At 37.9% G+C, this 18,035-nt stretch overlaps 1 protein-coding gene across 11 annotated transcripts in view; it reads right to left on the reverse strand.

Annotated features, from left to right (window-relative positions):
• lingo2 (leucine rich repeat and Ig domain containing 2) overlaps positions 1-18,035 on the reverse strand; it is an 867,433-nt gene that overhangs the window by 249,657 nt on the left and 599,741 nt on the right. For 8 of the 11 annotated variants that reach the window (XM_062974162.1, XM_062974163.1, XM_062974164.1 and 5 more), the window contains one exon: positions 1-18,035. This exon is cut by the window's left edge and continues 48,888 nt beyond it; it is cut by the window's right edge and continues 19,326 nt beyond it. The exons of the other annotated variants lie outside the window; for them this stretch is intronic. The gene's annotated coding sequence lies outside the window, so the exon portion shown is untranslated. 11 annotated transcript variants of the gene reach the window in all.

Below are 18,035 nucleotides of genomic sequence, written 5' to 3' on the forward strand. Positions count from 1 at the left end.
ACAAGCTTCTCATGAAAGTAAGGTGGGGGAGATGAATGAGAATTTGGCTTGTTTTGTTTTTTTCCCGATCCCCCAAATTTAACCTCTTCATTTCTCAGCATTTGGGAATATTCACTTTCTCTCAAAGTAGCATAGCTATGCAAAATCCCCAGAGACAGAGAGAGAGAGAGAGAGAGAGAGAGAGAGAGAGAGAGAGAGAGAGAACAAGGGGACCATCTTGAAATTAAATCTTCAAAGAAATGTTGCTCGAAATGAACATATTGAGTTTGATTGTCACATTGAGCTGGATTATAACTGCGTTCTCTGAAAAAAAGACAATGTCAGGAGATGGAAAGGCTTGCCTGATCCTAACTTAACTGAATACGTTCTACAAGAACCCCCTCTTCCACTTCTTTTTCCTCTCCTTATTTTGAAACTCCTTGTAAATGCCTTGGAGACAGGGATCTTTCTTTTACTTATTTTAATCTCTCTTTTTTTCTCTGTATCGGTACATTGATGATGCAATTGAATATAATAACAACATATGATTTATAGCAGGACACTATACATGCTTACTCAGAAATAACTCCCCACTGACCAAGTAGTAAGGATGTAAAACTGCATCTTATGAAATATTTTAAGAGTATCTAAAGTAATTTGTTAGCGCATAATTGAGAGAAGGTGATTTTAAGGCAAAGATGCACAAGAATTCAGCTGAACCCATTCATTTCATTGCATACACCAGAAATCATGACAATAAAAAGAAAAGTGTATAATGTGGAGATACATAGCATTGTGCGAGAACAGTTTGTTGTGGGAGTTTAAATCTATGTTCTTATTAAAAAGAACACTTCAGAACTTCAGGGAACTATTTCCACAAGGCAAGGGATTCTCTTTCCTCCTCACCTATTGCATTGAATTTTTATTTTCCATCTTGCTGGCAACTGACTTCTTCCATATCACTGGGGTAGTGAATCTGTTCTAGGATTCCATGTGAATCTGAAAAGAGATATCCAAGGTGCTGAAATCATTGAAAAGAAAGGTTTCAGAACTTTGGTTAGCTATTTTCAATTTTCAAATCAAACATAGAGCGAATTTTTCACCCCACTTACATGGATGCTGCCAGCTTCCATCACAATTCAACATGTTCAATCTTGTTTTTGTTTGTTTGTTCAGTTGCTTCTTTTGCTGTCTCTTTAGAGAGCTAATTGCATGTAGGGCTGGGGAGGACTAGGGTTCGAAATGTACTACTTCATCTACAGCCCTGCCACCTGGCTAGGCAAGAATGCGTGCATGTTCATGTGTCATGTGCATATACTGTTAGATTTATATTTGTAATTTTTCCTGCCCATTGATGTTAACATGGGGGTGGAAGGAAATGAGCTACACCAGGTCAAAGATAAATTTGGCTCTGGATCTGGCCAATTTTTGGGTGATGGACTGGTTTGGGATATAATAAATACAATGCTGAGTCCCAGCTGCTCCATCTATCATTCTTGGTTGTGATGTACTGGGGGGAGAAGCTCCAGTACCAGTTGGTTGTTCACCCACAGATCCCCTGTCATGGTGGAAACTTTGCACAGCAACAGTTCTATGTACTTTGGAGACTGACAGAGAGACAACCATATTCCATTCTTATTCCCTCCACACCTGACTAATTTAAAAGACCATTCAAATGAATGTTGGTGTTCTACTGAGCATTGCCAATTATCCTCCAAACAGAAGATCTTAAGTTTGCCTCCTATCGTTGATTAAGAAGAATTGAGAGCCTGGACATACCAAAGAAGAAGCACGTAGGGAGGAGCAAAAAAGTCTGTGGCTTGCCAAAGTTCATTTCAATAGCACTAACTTATGAAACTTAATCTAATGTCTGAATGCAGATAAAGGGTTATTAAATCTGTGTTGCTTTTATCACTTGCCACATATCTCAGCCATGAAGCCTTCTGAAGAAGACACTGAAAAGAAATCACATATTGGTTTTGAAAACAAAGTCTAAGACCAGAACAAAACCCAGTGACAAAATGTGATAATTGGATGAATTTATTCTTCATCTAAAATCAACTGCAGAGCGTAGGGAGACATCTGTTAAAGGCAATACATGACAGAAGGAGAGGTTAAAAGTGAGATTTCCTGTTATGTGGCCCCAGTGCTTAAGGAAAGCAAAAGATTTCAGGAGATAAACCTTCAATCAACAATAAATAGCTCTAAAGCTTTCTTGAAACGTAGTAAGTATGATATTCAAGGCTTTGGACTTCAGTAGAACAAGAACTTCCTGTAGAACATAGTCAATGGAAATATGATTTATCTTCTATCTTATGTTATCTTTAGATAGAAACTTGGTATTGGTTCAGTAAAAAAAATCAGACATATTGGACATTGCAGTGCCTTTTAATATGGCTTATTCAGACAGATGTTGGTAAGGCAATGTGGACAATGTTTTGCTAAGTTACTAATATGATTGCGCCTGCAGTGGGTTCCTTTAAAGGAGTTGTGCAAAGTCCAAAACTATATTCCAAAAATAGGTTCAGCACCTAGGACAGCTCTATTGAAGTTCAATCTAAAAGCCATAACAGATTTATCACCATAATGACATGGCAACCACTAACTGGTTCTACTGAGAGATATACATGCATTGTTCAATCTCACTGCTCAACCTGCATTTGCATGCGTACCTTATAGTTGTTGTTTCCATCTGGATATCTTTTAAAACAGATGGACTACCAAAGGTAATCTATGATTACTTGCTCCTTTTAGTACTATTGCCTTTGTTGTCTGGCTTAAAAAAAAACCTTTTCTTTTTCTCTCTTTTCCTTTTTGTATGCAGTACATACCTTCTATCCATAGAGGAGATGCTCCAAGATAACATACCCCTGCAGGTACCTGAGATCATGGATAATAGTGAATCAACGTTTTGATTATATTTGGGCTGGAAGCATACTACAGAATTGCACTGGATGAACAAGGGAGGAACACAAACACTAGGAGTATGTATGTGTATATATATCCATCCATCCATCCATCCATCCATATACTTATAAATATACATTACACACACACACACACACACACACACACACACACACACACATATACACACATATACACACACACATATATGATACACTGCTATAGATCCTCCTCTAGTCTAAGACATAGCTAGAAAAACAATAATAATTTTAACATCTTCAGAAGTTTCATTATTTTCCTTCTTTTTAAATCTCTTTTACATTTAGAGATGCATGAAAAAGCCATCTTTCTGAGAACCTCTTCCCAAAATACAAAAATACAGCTGCTATCATAAAAAGATAGCATGGCGTTGAGCGCATGAATATTTGCCAAGAGCGCAAGGACTGTCTATGTAAATTTTTTATTACACCCTAATAGAAATTCAGCCCTCTCCTCTGTGAATCAGAGGAAACTTGTTCCCCAAGGCCAGCACCACATTTATTTCCAGAGGCAGGCTGATCAAAAGAAGTTGCTTTGCTGAGTAAATGTCAAGTCTCAAACCTTACCTGAAACCTACTCCTTGGGGGGAGCTTTAGGGCAGCAAGTGGCAGGAGGGGAATACCAGTATCTTATATTTTCATCATTCCATGTACAATCCAGGATGTGTTAAAAACATGTTGTCTGAATTCAGAGCCCCAAGGGGATTTATGTTACCATTCACAGAAAATAAAATTAGTTGTAGGTTTCAAGATTTCTGCTGTTTCTTTAGTGGCTCAGAACACTATACGAAGTTGTCAAAGGCAGCATGGGCCAGGAAACAGCGACTAACTAGAACTGTCTGCCCCAAAAGCTAATCCACTACAACCATTGGAAAAGTTATTTTCTTGGAGTACAGTTCCCAGATCTCCCAATCAGCATGGCAAATGGTCTTGCTAACTAGGGCATTCTTGAAACTTACAGTCGAACACATAAACATTCCCGAACTCTAAAATAGCCTGTGGGGTTTAATTTCCATTGATCAAATTCATCACTGATATTGGAAAGATGCATAAAGGTAGCTGTAAAAAAAAGAAATAAAGCAAACTACAGCCTTGAAATAAGGCACGATGGGGCCACACCCATTTATTACGTTGTATTAGAGCAGTTGTTCCCAGTCTTTGGTCCTCCAGTTGTTTTGGATTTCAACTCCAAGAAATCCCAGCCATCTTACAAGCTGTTAGGAATTGTATAACAGGAGGCTTGAGGGCCTGGGAGATGCCTCCATCTTGCATGAATCTACCTAGTCCTTTCTCTTGGCATTTTAACATGTTTTTTTCTTCATTTTGTGAGTTAACTAAGAATAAGAGCAGGATGTGGTACAAGAGGCATGGCCCACTTTAACAGGGGTAGTCCTGATTAATTTTCTGTTGATGCACAAAGAATGTTCTAATTTCTCTCTGCTCCCACTTTCCCTTACTATTTCCATTGCTAGAATCTTGAGTTCGATTTGAAAAAGTAGTTTGCATGGCTCTTCAGACAGGCCTTTGATCCTATGTAATCTGGCCAGCTCAATGACCCACTGATTGTGCCACTCTGCATTTTGTTATTGCAGATAGCTAGCTTATTCACAGGTCCTACCACATTTTAGGAAATTTTATAATCATTACAATTTTACTGGGATTTTACATGTATTATTGTTTTATACTTATGCCATGTATTTATACTTATGTATTGTTGTTCATAGGCAGCATTTGCAGTGCTTCTGTGAGCTATCTCGAGTCCCTTCGGGGAGATAGTGGCAGGGTACAAATATTATTACAGTGGAGTCTTGCTTATCCAACATAAATGGGCCGGCAGAACGTTGGATAAGCAAAAATGTTGGATAATAAGGAGGCATTAAGGAAAAGCCTATTAAACTTCAAATTACATTATGATTACCAATTACTGGTTACCAATTGAGCACCGGATCACTTTCAAAGTGATGGTACTTACCTTTAAGGCCTTACATGGTCTGGGGCCAATGTACCTGAGGGACGGCCTCACCCTCTACAAATCCCAGAGATCCCTCCGTTCTGAGGACCAAGACCTATTAGAAGTCCCCAGTTTTAAGACCTTGTGTCTAACAACAACTAGACGCAGAGCCTTTTCAGCAGTGGCACCATCTCTCTGGAACACTCTGCCACCTGAAGTTCGTGCCTTACCGGACTTATCAGCCTTCCTCAGGGCATGTAAAACACACCTGTTTCGGCAGGCTTTTGATTTCTGTAATTGATGTTTTTAAAAGATGCTTTTAGGATGTTTTTAAGATTTTTAAAGATGTTTTAATGATATTTTTAAATTGTTAGATTTTAGCCTGTTCTTGTAAGCCGCCCCGAGCCCTAGGGGAGTGGCAGCATATAAGTTTGAATAATAGATAAATAAATAAATTTTACAAATTAAGCACCAAAACATCATGTTTTACAACAAATCGACAGGAAAAGCAGTTCAATACACAGTAACGTTATGTAGTAATTGTGGAATTAATAAATTTAGCACCAAAATATCTCAACGTATTGAAAACACTGACTACAAAAACATTGACTACTAAAAGGCAGACTGTGTTGGATAATACAGAATGTTGGATAAGCGGAGGTTGGATAAGTGAGACTCCACTGTATTATTATTTAATTAAATTAGCAGGCAGTGTCTCCTAGTTCGTGTGTTCTTCTTTGTTATTGTCTTTTTACATCTTGAGTACACTGTAATGTTATTTGGCTATGTGTGTCCCAGTTTTCATCTCTGAAAAAGGTGGTGGGGGTGGGGGGTGGAATGAAAGATCTCATGAGTTCTCATGCTATGTCTGGTGTACATGTGATACCATATATAGAAACTATGGTCTAGCAGAAAGCATGGTTGTTTTGCTCCAAGAAAGGCTTTCAGAAATGAGTTCTCTACTAATTCTAAACTTTGACCCCATCTAGCTTGATACTGTGGTGGCCAGACAACAAACTCCCACAAAAGCATACAAAAAATGCCCTTAATGCACACCAGTGCTCTGTAGTTTGTATAATCACTATCCAAGTCTCAATCTGGTCCCAGGATTTCAGATAAAGACACAAACCTTTGCCCACCCCTTTTTCTTAAGTAATTTTCTCACCTAAAGACAAAATATTGGAAACTTGAGACAATTAGTAATGTAGACACACCTTAACAAAAAGTGTGAGAAATACAGTAGAAAGAAGCAGGAAAAATAAAATTTCCCATCAAATCACATTTGGAAATACTTGAAACAGTTTTAAATACTGTTTCAAGATCATTTTTAAAGAAAAAGACATAACTTAGAAGAACATTATATCATGCAATCTCAAGTGTGACTAAACTCACAAAAATAATAAGAATTAAATTCCAATGTGCCAAGATGAAACACCCAAGAATCCATAGCTTCACATAATCTTTCTCTTTTTACTCTCCTATATAATGACAGCAATGAGGAAACTGAAAATCTGATTTCCTCAGGTAAACAAGCCTTGTTAACACTGAACTGAGAAAAAAGTAGTTGGCTTAAACAATGGTTTAGAGAGATAAAGCCCAGATGAAACTGGGGTTTCAAATCTTGGCCTGTTTTAAAACAATGTGGGGTTTGCATGACAGATGAGGACTCAATGCAGCCTTTGAAAATCTCAGATTCTAGTAACCCATTTTTTGCCAGCCCACATACCACATTTTTTATCAGAAAAAACTTGGTTTTGGCAGAAAAATGATAAATAACAGCAAATGATGCTATCTCAAGGGGCCCTACACTCTGAAACAACAAACTCTGTTTTTGTCCAATACTTTTGGAATTTGAATACTCCAAAGTATTCAGTAATAATGTGATGTCACTTCTAGTCACTCAGAATGGCAGTGGACGTGATACACCATAGTGGTTTGGGTCTGATGTATGTTACTCTTCCATATCAATGGGTTGGATTGCATAGTCCTTGTGATCTCTTCCAACTCTATAATTCTAAGCCTCAGTTTCCTAAAACTTCAAAAGTGTAAATGAAAGCTTCTGATCTTCTCAAAGCTGCCCAGTGGGAGAGAAGAGCACAGATGCCAAAGGTTTCCTGAAGTATTTTCCCATTATATCTGAACCAGGATTGTCCATAAGCTGTGTGATTGAGCAGAACATTCCACTGCTCCAAATTTCACTTTAGGCATAAATTCACTAGGTAGCTTCAGATAAACCATGATTTCAGCCTAATCCTGTTATCTTGAATAAGCAATACTACGGATTAATGAGGTAATGCATGTAAAGCACTTTAGGCATTCAAAGAATGTTATATAAATTGTTGTGTTATTTTTTTAAAATAAAATGTATGGCAAACCATTTAATATTTCTCTAGAAGCTGTCAATGCATACTGTTCCCATGTCTCTTCTGTATGATGTTGATGTTTTGTTATGGAAACTCCTTTGCTTGTATTTTACAAATTAGAGCCAGCATGGCATTGTAGTTTGAAGATTGGACTAGGACTCTGGAGACCAGGGATTGATTCCTCACTCAGCCATGAAAATCCTTTGGTGTCAAACTGCATTAACTTGACAGTATAGATGCACTCAAAGACTCTGGCAGTGGCCTACTGGCTTAGGTATATACCCAGCACTTCACTTGAGTCAAGACTCCCCAAGCTTCACTCAAGTCCTCCTTACAAAGTCAATAGATTTGAATTTATTGGCTGACAGATTTCACCACTGTCCCAGAACATGTCAACGGGGCATAGACCACTGTGAAGAAGAACCTACCCAGTGCCATAAACATCAGCTACAATACCTGAGGACTCTGAGCATTCCACTGCAAAAAAGTAAAAGAATAACACTCCTGAGTTCTGTACTGGATAATAGCTGCTTTTTCCCACTCTTCATAATCTCAGTTTTGAACTGCATTTTTAACACGTCTGCCAATCATTGACACCCACACGTTGCTTATGTTTTTTTATCTGGTGCTGTTTCACATACTGTTACCTGAAGAGATGCTTTGCACTTCAAATCAGGACTTGAATCCTCCTTTCTAACAATTTTCTCAGCTAGCCAGGCATTGTCAATAGGATCTACGGTTTCCGGAAGGTGAATTTTCACTCCTCCTCAACCACCAGCCATAACATTATTTTCCTTTATATCAACCGCAATGGTTTAAATACCACAAACACCCTCCTACTCCATTGGAATGCAGCTCCAAACTTGTCTCTGGAGAGCCAAGAGAGACATAAAAGAAAAGGGATAGCTTTATTCACTGCACATCCAGGCATCCTACCCTACTGAATCCCATTGCCTAGGGTCAGCCAGATCATGAGGCAAAGTGAGGCAGCTACTGCAAGGTAGCAGATTTAAGATTTAGTGAAAGCACAATAAATTGCTGGAATTTTATTTGTTACTGTTGTCTTTTTATTCATAGGGAATGAGAGATATGTTGGTCACATTTTCTGCTACAGGCATCAAAATAACCTGAATGGCTTTTGGTACAAAACACATTGATTTAGGTGTGAGACACTGTTGAGACACATCCATAGTCATAGATGCCAAGGTCTCTGAGACTTGTTTCCATCCCAATATAATCTTCTTGACATGACACCTTCCCCCCCCCCGAGGCACTTCTTTTGGCTTTCAAAAGTGCAATGCAAATCTTCATTCTTTTAATTTTTTTTACAATACAACAACAAACAATTCAAAATTATCTCCTTGGCAGGGTTTTTGAGTTCCTTCCCTTTTTTCTCTTTTCATTTGGGGTCTTTTATGGCAAAATAGATGTATTTGGTACACAGATATTAGAATCATTGTTGTCACAAATATACTATAATATTAATTTGAGTCATCCTTCAATGCATCTCCACTCCTGATCAGTGCTTTTTCAATATTTTGGAGAGGGAAAGAACATTAATTGTAAGAAAGGAGTTGTATTCTTATGCCTGAACCTTTTGGCCAAGCAACACAAACCTTACAGACTGCTTTCAAAATCTCCAGAATTTGCATGTTCATTACTTGGTTAGTATTTTTATTAGGGTCTATTAGCAAAGTACATCTCTGCATTTAAGAATTACACAGATTATTACTGATTAAAACTATTTAGAGGAACTTACATTGGTTGCGCATTAACAAGTATATTGCTTGGCTAATTTTGTTGCTTGCCATTGTTTTGAACCAAACTGACCCTGGAAAAAAATCACTGTTATGCTTATACTGTGAAATGGGCTGTGTTTGATTGTATGAGAAGGGAGAATTCAAAGTAGGCAGTGGCAGCAGCGCCTCCAAGCTTCCAGCATATATTGAAAAGCAAGATGTCACATTTGACAATATAGATTTTGCCCAAAGCCAGCTAACAACGGCAGACACTTTTCCCCCTTCCAAGAGATTTCAAAGGTTGCCGGAAAAAATATGCTAACATCAAATCCAATCCTGCTCTGCTTACTGCAGATAGTTGAATGTACGAAAAGGTTTTGTATGTACGAACAATGCCATCGGGGGATGCTTGCTGCATGATTTTTACAATGACAAGCGAGATCATAATGATGCTATCTTATTTAACAATTACCAGCCTTTGATTCCCTTTCCCTCCCTTTAGCTACATGTGTTACATTCATATAATTTCTCATTTACATATCTAGCTCCAGCGTAAGACCTTTTTTACCCCATCTCCCTAGAACAGAAAGTATATCATCTTCAACAACAACAGCAGCAGCAACAACAAAAATATATCTGGTTCATCAGCAAAAAGAAAATTAATACCACAAGTCTTTGAAGATATTGTATCTACTCCCCCGCTTTTTTACTACATCTTGATATTTCTAAACCACACCAGGCCAGTGCACATCCGACAAAGCTTCCCACACATAGAATGAAAAGAAAGCGCTTTGGGGCAAAAAGATAACACCAAGTAGGACAGGCTTATAATGTTCCATTGGATGATATGACTCCCATCATAAAAATTGATGCAAATTAATATGTCTTCTGTCTATCTGTCTAGCTATCTGGTTTGCTAATAAAATAATAATGAAAAGAAAAGGGATCAAGTAAATAATTTTATAATTTACTAGCTGTGCCCGGCCACGCATTGCTGTGGCGAAGTATGGTGGTATGGGAAATAAAGTATTGAGGAATTGGTGGTAGTTAAGGTCAAGGGTAAAGGTTTTCCCCAGACATTAAGTCCTGTCGTGTCTTACTCTGGAGGTTGGTGCTCATCTCCATTTCTAAGCCGAAGAGCCGGCGTTGTCCGTAGACTCCTCCAAGGTCATGTGGGATGACTGCATGGAGCGGCGTTACCTTCCCGCCGGAGCAGTACCTATTGATGCACTCACATTTGCATGTTTTCGAACTTCTGGGTTGGCAGAAGCTGGGGCTAACAGTGGGGGCTCTCTCCGCTCCCCCAATTCAAACCTGTGGCCTTTCGGTCCAGAAGTTCAGCAGCTCAGCGCTTTAACACGCTGCGCCATCAGGGGATATTATTTCCTAAAGGTTGTGAATATACAATATTTCTAATTGTATTTTTTGGTTTGTTGGAGGCAAGTATGAATGCTGCAATTAGGAAAAATGATTAGGATGTAATGGCCTTGCAGCTTTAAAGCCTGGCTGCTTCCTCCCTGAGTTAATTTTTTGTTGGGAGGTGTTAGCTGGCCCTGATTGTTTCCTGTCTGGAATTCCCTTGTTTTCAGAGTGGTGTTGTTTGCGATATTTTATGTGCTTCTACTGTCTGTGGCCCTGAGAAAACAGAGGATTTTCCAGACTTTGATGATGGGAATACTTTGTTGGGAGGTGTTAGCTGGCCCTGATTGTTTCCTGTCTGGAATTCCCTTGTTTTCAGAGTGGTGTTGTTTGCAATATTTTATGTGCTTCTACTGTCTGCGGCCCTGAGAAAACAGGATTTGCCAGACTTTGATGATGGGAATACTTTGTTGGGAGGTGTTAGCTGGCCCTGATTGTTTCCTGTGTGGAATTCCCCTGTTTATTTACTGTCCTGGTTTTAGAGATTATATTGTTCTGCATTATTCTATCCCAGTAATTATTTCATATTAAAGAAGAATCTCACTTATCCAACATTCGCTTATACAATGTTCTGGATTATCCAACGCAGTCTGCCTTTTCATAATCAATGTATTTGTAGTCAGTGTTTTAAATTCATTGTGATATTTTAGTGGTAAATTTGTAGATACAGTACAGTAGAGTCTCACTTATCCAACATAAACGGGCCGGCAGAACGTTGGATAAGCGAATATGTTGGATAATGAGGAATTAAGGATAACCCTATTAAACATCAAATTAAGTTATGATTTTACAAATTAAGCACTAAAACATCATGTTAGACAACAAATTTGTCAGAAAAAGTAGTTCAGTACACAGTAATGCTATATAGTAATTACTGTATTTATGAATTTAGCACCAAAATATCACGATATATTGAAAGCATTGACTACAAAAATGCGTTGGATAATCCAGAATGTTGGATAAGCGAGACTCTACTGTAAATACTACATAGCATTACTGCGCATGGAACTACTTTTTCTGTCAAATTTGTTGTATAATATGATGTTTTGGTGCTTAATTTGTATAACGATTACCTAATTTGATGTTTAATTGGTTTTTCCTGAATCCCTTCTTATTATCCAACATATTCACTTATCCTGCCGGCCTGTTTACGTTGGATAAGTGAGACTCTACTGTATATTTCTAATCTTATATTATCTGCTCAGAACTGGATTATATGAGGCTCCTTCTTCACAGCTGTATAAAATGCACACTGAAGTGGATTATATGGTAGTGTGGAGTCAAGATAATCCAGTGCAAAGCAGATAATATAAGATTATAAATGGGTTATATAGCTGTGTTGAAGGGCCTTGAGTCTACACTGCCATATAATCCAGTGCAAATTAGATAATCTGTGGAAGAAGCCTAAGTGAGGCCTAAATCTGCCTGTCCCCTAACTGAATCCTGGCTGTCCCTTGGTTGCTAGGCAACCAAGTGGGCAGAGATTAGCCCTCTAAACTGGCAGCAATTGGATAAAAAAAATATTGCTCTCCCTCTAATTAGGACTTTATTTTTCTTTTCTTTTTGTTGTATCAACCTTGAGGCGTGGATGATGGGTTGTGTTGTCAAATTTTGAGGTTGGGGGGCCTGTACTTTTGTTGTTTTGTGAATTGCCGTGATGCCATCACTCTTTTATATATATAGATGTTTGTATTTCTCCTTTCCCTCCAATGCCCATCACCCATCTAGTCTGAATCTATAACTACTCTCCCTGGGCACTCTTTCTATTGTAGAATATACTTTCTATCTTAAATGAGCATTTGGAGGATAAAGAAAAAGTAGAAGGATAAAGTAAAGCAGTAATTCAGGAAACATATAGAAGAAAGAGGTGTATAAAAATATATTGTTGAATCACCCTTCATTGCAAATGCTGCAAAAAGACTAGATAGCTAGATAGAAGACAGAAGGATTAGGCTTCCATAAAAAAAACTATTTTGTTAAAAGTTATACTCTCCAGAGACATACTCCAATGCTCTAACTCAAGAGTTTTTCAAACATTTCATGTTGGTGACACACTTTTAGATATGCATCATCTCACGTAACAGAAAATGTTTTACTAGCAACTCAGAGGTTAATCCAACCCCTTATAAGTGATAGACACATACAAATTGTAATCAAGAAATATATGGGGACACAACATATTTGATGAAAATCTATAATTAAAAAAATGATATGCAAGATAATAACATACATTTTGTCAGTTCGTGTTACGTTTTTGTGACACACCTACACAATGCTGCCGACACATTACTGTGTCACGACTAACCATTTGAAAAGCTCTGCTCTAACCACTATACAATGCTGGTTCCATCATCATTCACAATAGCTGTGTCAAATTAAAAATCACAGCTAATGGCGAAATACAGACACACCTAAGTTAACAATGCTACTTACAAAAAAAGCTCATTTTTACAAAGTCTTTTTGTAGGAGCATAACCCAGCACTACTCAACTTGTGTCTTCTATAAAGTTGGATGGTGATGATGATGATTTGCATTGGGAGGATGGCAATAGAGGACCAGAGAAAGACAGATTTTCAGTGTTGGTTGCAGCAACACGTCTGCAGTGAACAATGCAATAGAAACATGGGAAAGAACAGTATTCTATTTTGGATGATCCCACTGTATCAATGGATGCTGACATACAACAGGCAAGGTAAACAGCAACCTCTTCACACAGGGCTAAATTTGGTGGCATGTGCTGATTTAGCCCCGGTTACCCACTGAGCCAGTTGGCTCCCATCAGATGATGACAGCACGGCTCTGTGTGTAAAGGAAGGCAGAGCCAGGGCTCCCGTGTTGCCACTACTATCCATGCGGGAAGCTACACGCTCACCTGAACGCCCTCAGCTGGAGCCGGGTGATGTAGGATTTCCCACACCCCTCTATAAAGTGGAACATCTCTAACAGCCATGTGACAAAGTCATTACTGAGTGTGTGTCAAGAGCAATTACTTCATGCAATTAAAATTTACATTATATTACTCTTTTAATTAAAAATTAAAACACTTATTTTTCGGGAATACTTTATATCTAAGAATATAATAAAAAAAACAATTTTGATTCAGGTTATGTGAGGTCAGAGCATACATTATAAAAACACTTATCCTTACATTGTGACTGCTCAATGAAGCTTAGCATTATAGTAGTGGGTAGGCCCCCTTTGTTTCCTGACAAGCTGTATTTTTAGACCCAGTCCACCAGTGATTTCACTTTTTTGCCCCCCCCCTCCCAAAAAAAAAAAGTTTGCTGAAAGATGTTGTACCGCTCTTTATGTGTGGGGAGGATAGGCATATAGGAAATCATTATTTAGCACCCCTCATGTTTGGAGCTAAGCTCCACACCATGCCTACGGAGTGGTCCAGCCCTGGCTTTAGCTGTGTTGCTGGCACAACTAGAAAAGACATTTTTTCTAATTCTCTTTGATTTTCTAAACAAAGCTGAAGCTGAACACACTACAAAGCCCAAAGCTCGTTTACTCATGGCATGATTAACTCTTGCCAACTAAATACAAGACTTTATTCAATAACTTGTTGATTAATTAGAGAACATGCCTCTATACAATCACATTATTTCTCTAATATAGATCTATTAGTGCAATTCCACACAATGTCTGGAATGACTTATGTGAGTTATCTCATGAGTGTGAAAGCTCCATAATTCAATAGTGAATGAGTGAGTAATGTGTAGACCTTTGAGCAAATGAGATAAAACTTTAATATAGTGCTTGCCTTGGGCTCTTTTATTGTGGAGAGCAGATTATTTGATTAAATACCTCTTTTGATTAAAGGAAACCATTTAGCACAATCTGGCTTTTTTATCAACTACATGCACATTTGATACACCACCGCAATATATTTTATTGTTTCCATCTTTAAAGGGAATTATGAAGTATTATTTGTTTCTAGTTCTTTTTGTAATTTCAGTCTAGAAGCTTCCTGCGGAATGGGAATGCCCAGTTTCAAACTTTCCTTTTGCTTTTACACACATATTCAAAGTGAAGTACCCTTCAGCTGGGGCAAAATGAAGTAGCCCTCCTGTTGTTTTGTATGTGCTTTACAACCCAGATAATACCATTTTTAAATCAATTCTGCTTACTTTCAGTTGGTTTCTGAACTCCACTTGGAATGCTGAATTTCCCATAGAGACCTAAATAGGTTATGGTTTGGACATATGAGGCACTGCTTCTTTTTTTTACCCCAGTTCATAATACGAGATTTTTATCAAAGATCAGAGACTATATTAGGGGATATAGATGACAGAGTCTGGGTTTTTTTTGTTGCAACCTGTACCACTCTGTCTATTCTTAAAAATAGTGTTCCAAACTTTTAATAAATTCATGACACATATTGCAACTGTCCTGTTTTAAGTGAGACAGTCACACTTACTTATCTGCTCTCCTGATTTTTCACTTGGGTTTTAAAATGTTCCAGTCTTATTTACTGCAAGCTATATCATCTAAATACTACTAGTTCTCCTTCCTCTTCTTCAAATTCCTTTAAAGGTCTCTAGTACCATCAAATGAACGGTTCCTTCCAAGGTGATTGTAAGGCATTATTGCTTGCCTTGGCAGGTAAAAGCTTGCCTGGGCTGGGTGGAGTCACACTGAAGAAGAGGAGGAAACATTATCAGGTGGAAGAAGTAGCAGCAGCAAAGACAAGATGGAGGGCATCAATTTAATCCTTAACACACTGTCGGTGCTACCCCTGAGCAAAACTGATAATTGAGACATTTTATCTTCTTTCTCATAAGATGAGGTAGGAGTGGCCTGGGTCCTGCTACTAGTTGTGTCACCATTGCGGATGCTCCCACCATGGCATCTCCTGGCTCTGTGCTAGTTTTATAGCTGCACAAAATTCCACAGACATAGCACTGAGCCATAGCAATGGCTGGAATTGGTGGCAGCAACAGGAGCTGCGCTATTAGAAGTAGGTCCCATCTTGCTTCAATCCTACAAGGAAAGAAGAACTTGGTCTAGCTGATCCTTCACTATTGATTCCAACTGGTGTTGCCTCACAGTTCAATGGAGGAGCAACTTGAGTGAGTGATGTTGCTTTTCCAGTTGCCTAGGTCTCCATTCAAATAGTCAAGGAGTAACAGAAAGGGCACAGGCAGGGGCTCAGAGGTAGGGGAATAAGGAGAGGGAGCAGTGATGGTAACAGACATGGGCCAATGATAGAAAAAGCAATCACAGCAGGTGACACGTGCTGTGACTGATATAAGAAAGAGGAGGATGGTCCTCATTTCCATCTGTGAAATGTTAGGCAGTATGACAAGGACCAGGGTAATCATAACATATTGTTCACTTAGCCTTCCCCTTGTTAATACTATTTTTATTCAGAATAAAGAATAAGAGTAATACTTGTATAAAAGAAACAGAATTTTTATTATATCTATTGCTAAAACTATACAGCTAACACTTTGCTACCAAACAAAGACAAACACACAGCAATATGCTTACATATATTAACATAAATACAGAGACTATAATAACCCTCAAACATACAAACACAAAGACCATTCTGCAAACCTTACACTCACATTGTTGATTTTATCCCTTATTACTTTACTCTCGATAATACTATATAACTACACTTTTACTTTTAGTAACACTCACCTAATTCATTAATCCTACAGTTGATGTTTGTCTCCAGTCTCAAAATGTTTGCCCCAGTCTCAATCTTTCTTGAAGTTTGTCAATAATTTATCCTAACTCAGCTCAGTCAGTTTGTCTATTTCAGCTTTTTGAAAAAGTTCCCTACTAATGACTCTTGAGAAAATATAGGATAAAGATAGAAAACCTGGGAAGTGAACTAGACTAAATCTTGTTAAGAAATTGGAAGCCTATAGTAGTCAGTTCTTACAATTAGATGAATCAATAAAAATAAAGAAAGAGATGAAAGAACTATTAGGGCAAGAGCAGCACAAAGAAATGTGCAGATATCATAAAACATATGATAGAAGCAGCCCAAGCTATTGAAGGTTGAAAAGAGCAGGAAAAAGGGAATTAAAAATGGTTTTCATATTTAGCAGACTGTATGCTCCAGGATTATATTTTTGAAAGGAGGTTGAAATATACAACAGGTGGCTGTAAAAAAACTGAAATTGGGAACACTGATAATGAGTAAAAGCAAAAACAAAATATAAAGAACTAAGTTATACTTTTTCATGATTGATCATTTCAAATAATACTAAAATTGAAGTTACAACTGTTCCCAATGGGTGGAGAGTGAGGTAGGAAGGAAAACTGTTAGACACAAGAGGTTGGTAAGTGGGAATTGGGATTGGTAAGGTTAATGTAAATGAGATACATTATATTGAGAGAAAATGTAAGTGGAATTTCATTATAGAAATGTGCATTACCCTACTTGTGTTCACAATTGATAAAAAATACAAAAAATAGATAAATCCATGGATTATGAAAATTCATGAATTATGTAAATGCCCCTTACTGTATGGCAAAATACCCTAAAGACCTCAAGGTCCATCACCTCATCTTGGAAGCTAAGTAGACTTGTTAATATTTGGATGGGGAATCATCAAGGAATACCAGAAACTGTAGGATATATTTCAGAGGATGGCAGATAAATCACCTCTGAGCAATTTTTGCTTAAGAAAACTCTACGAAGTTCATGGGGTTAACATAAATTGACAGGTGATAGAAGGCATGCATACAAACACAAACACACACACACAAGGCTGGTTACTAAGGGTGTACAATTCGGGAAAACCCTATGGTGCCCAATTTTCAGCTGCCCCCATTCTGTTTTTTGGAAACTTCCCAATTGAAAGGTTGTTTCTTGATCTGGCAGCTGGAAGTTCATTTTTTGCTCTTGGAAGATCTGGTCCATTGGGGGAGCTTCTGAGGCTTCCCTTTTCATCATTTTTATGGTTAACTGTATGAAAATGGCCACACTTGGAGGACACATTTACCACTGCAAGCCCCCCCCCCAAGTTTCAGAATGTTTGGGTCATCTACTGATTTGTAGGAAATTCTAAACGTTTTTAGAAATAAAATCTTTTAAAAAACTGGTGCAGGAATACACACAAGCTGGAAGGTACACATATACACACATCCCATTCTGCATTATGCTTAACACTATTTTATATCATTTCATTCATAGCTCAGTAAATAGCACAGAATTCATGGCTCAGTTCATATCACCTGAATTGAAACACAATTAACTGATTTAGAAATTAACAAAGTACCAAAATGAACTACTGACTCAACCAAGAAAGTTTTGCAATCTGATGCAAACATATTGGGACTGAACCCATCATGCCTTCCTTCTAATGGACATGCATTGAATCAGTCTGTGTCGCTCACAGTCCTAGTTACAGTTGAGATATATGATCAAGTGTTTCCCAAATACCAGTATTACTAAATTATTCAGTCCTGTTGAAATACCAAAAGTAGCAGAAAGAATACTGAACCCCTTTTAAAGACTGGATGAAGGAAAACAAGTTAAAGATTCTAAACTAAATTGAGAGAAGAACGAACAGATTACAGAAGAGCAAAACACAAGACAAGTACAACAGACTTTTTTGGCATCACTCCACTATAAAGAAGAAAGAAAGTACTGCATTTTTACCCCTCCCTATT

Source organism: Anolis carolinensis, chromosome 2 (assembly GCF_035594765.1).
Source record: "Anolis carolinensis isolate JA03-04 chromosome 2, rAnoCar3.1.pri, whole genome shotgun sequence".
Classification (NCBI taxonomy): Eukaryota; Metazoa; Chordata; class Lepidosauria; order Squamata; family Dactyloidae; genus Anolis; species Anolis carolinensis.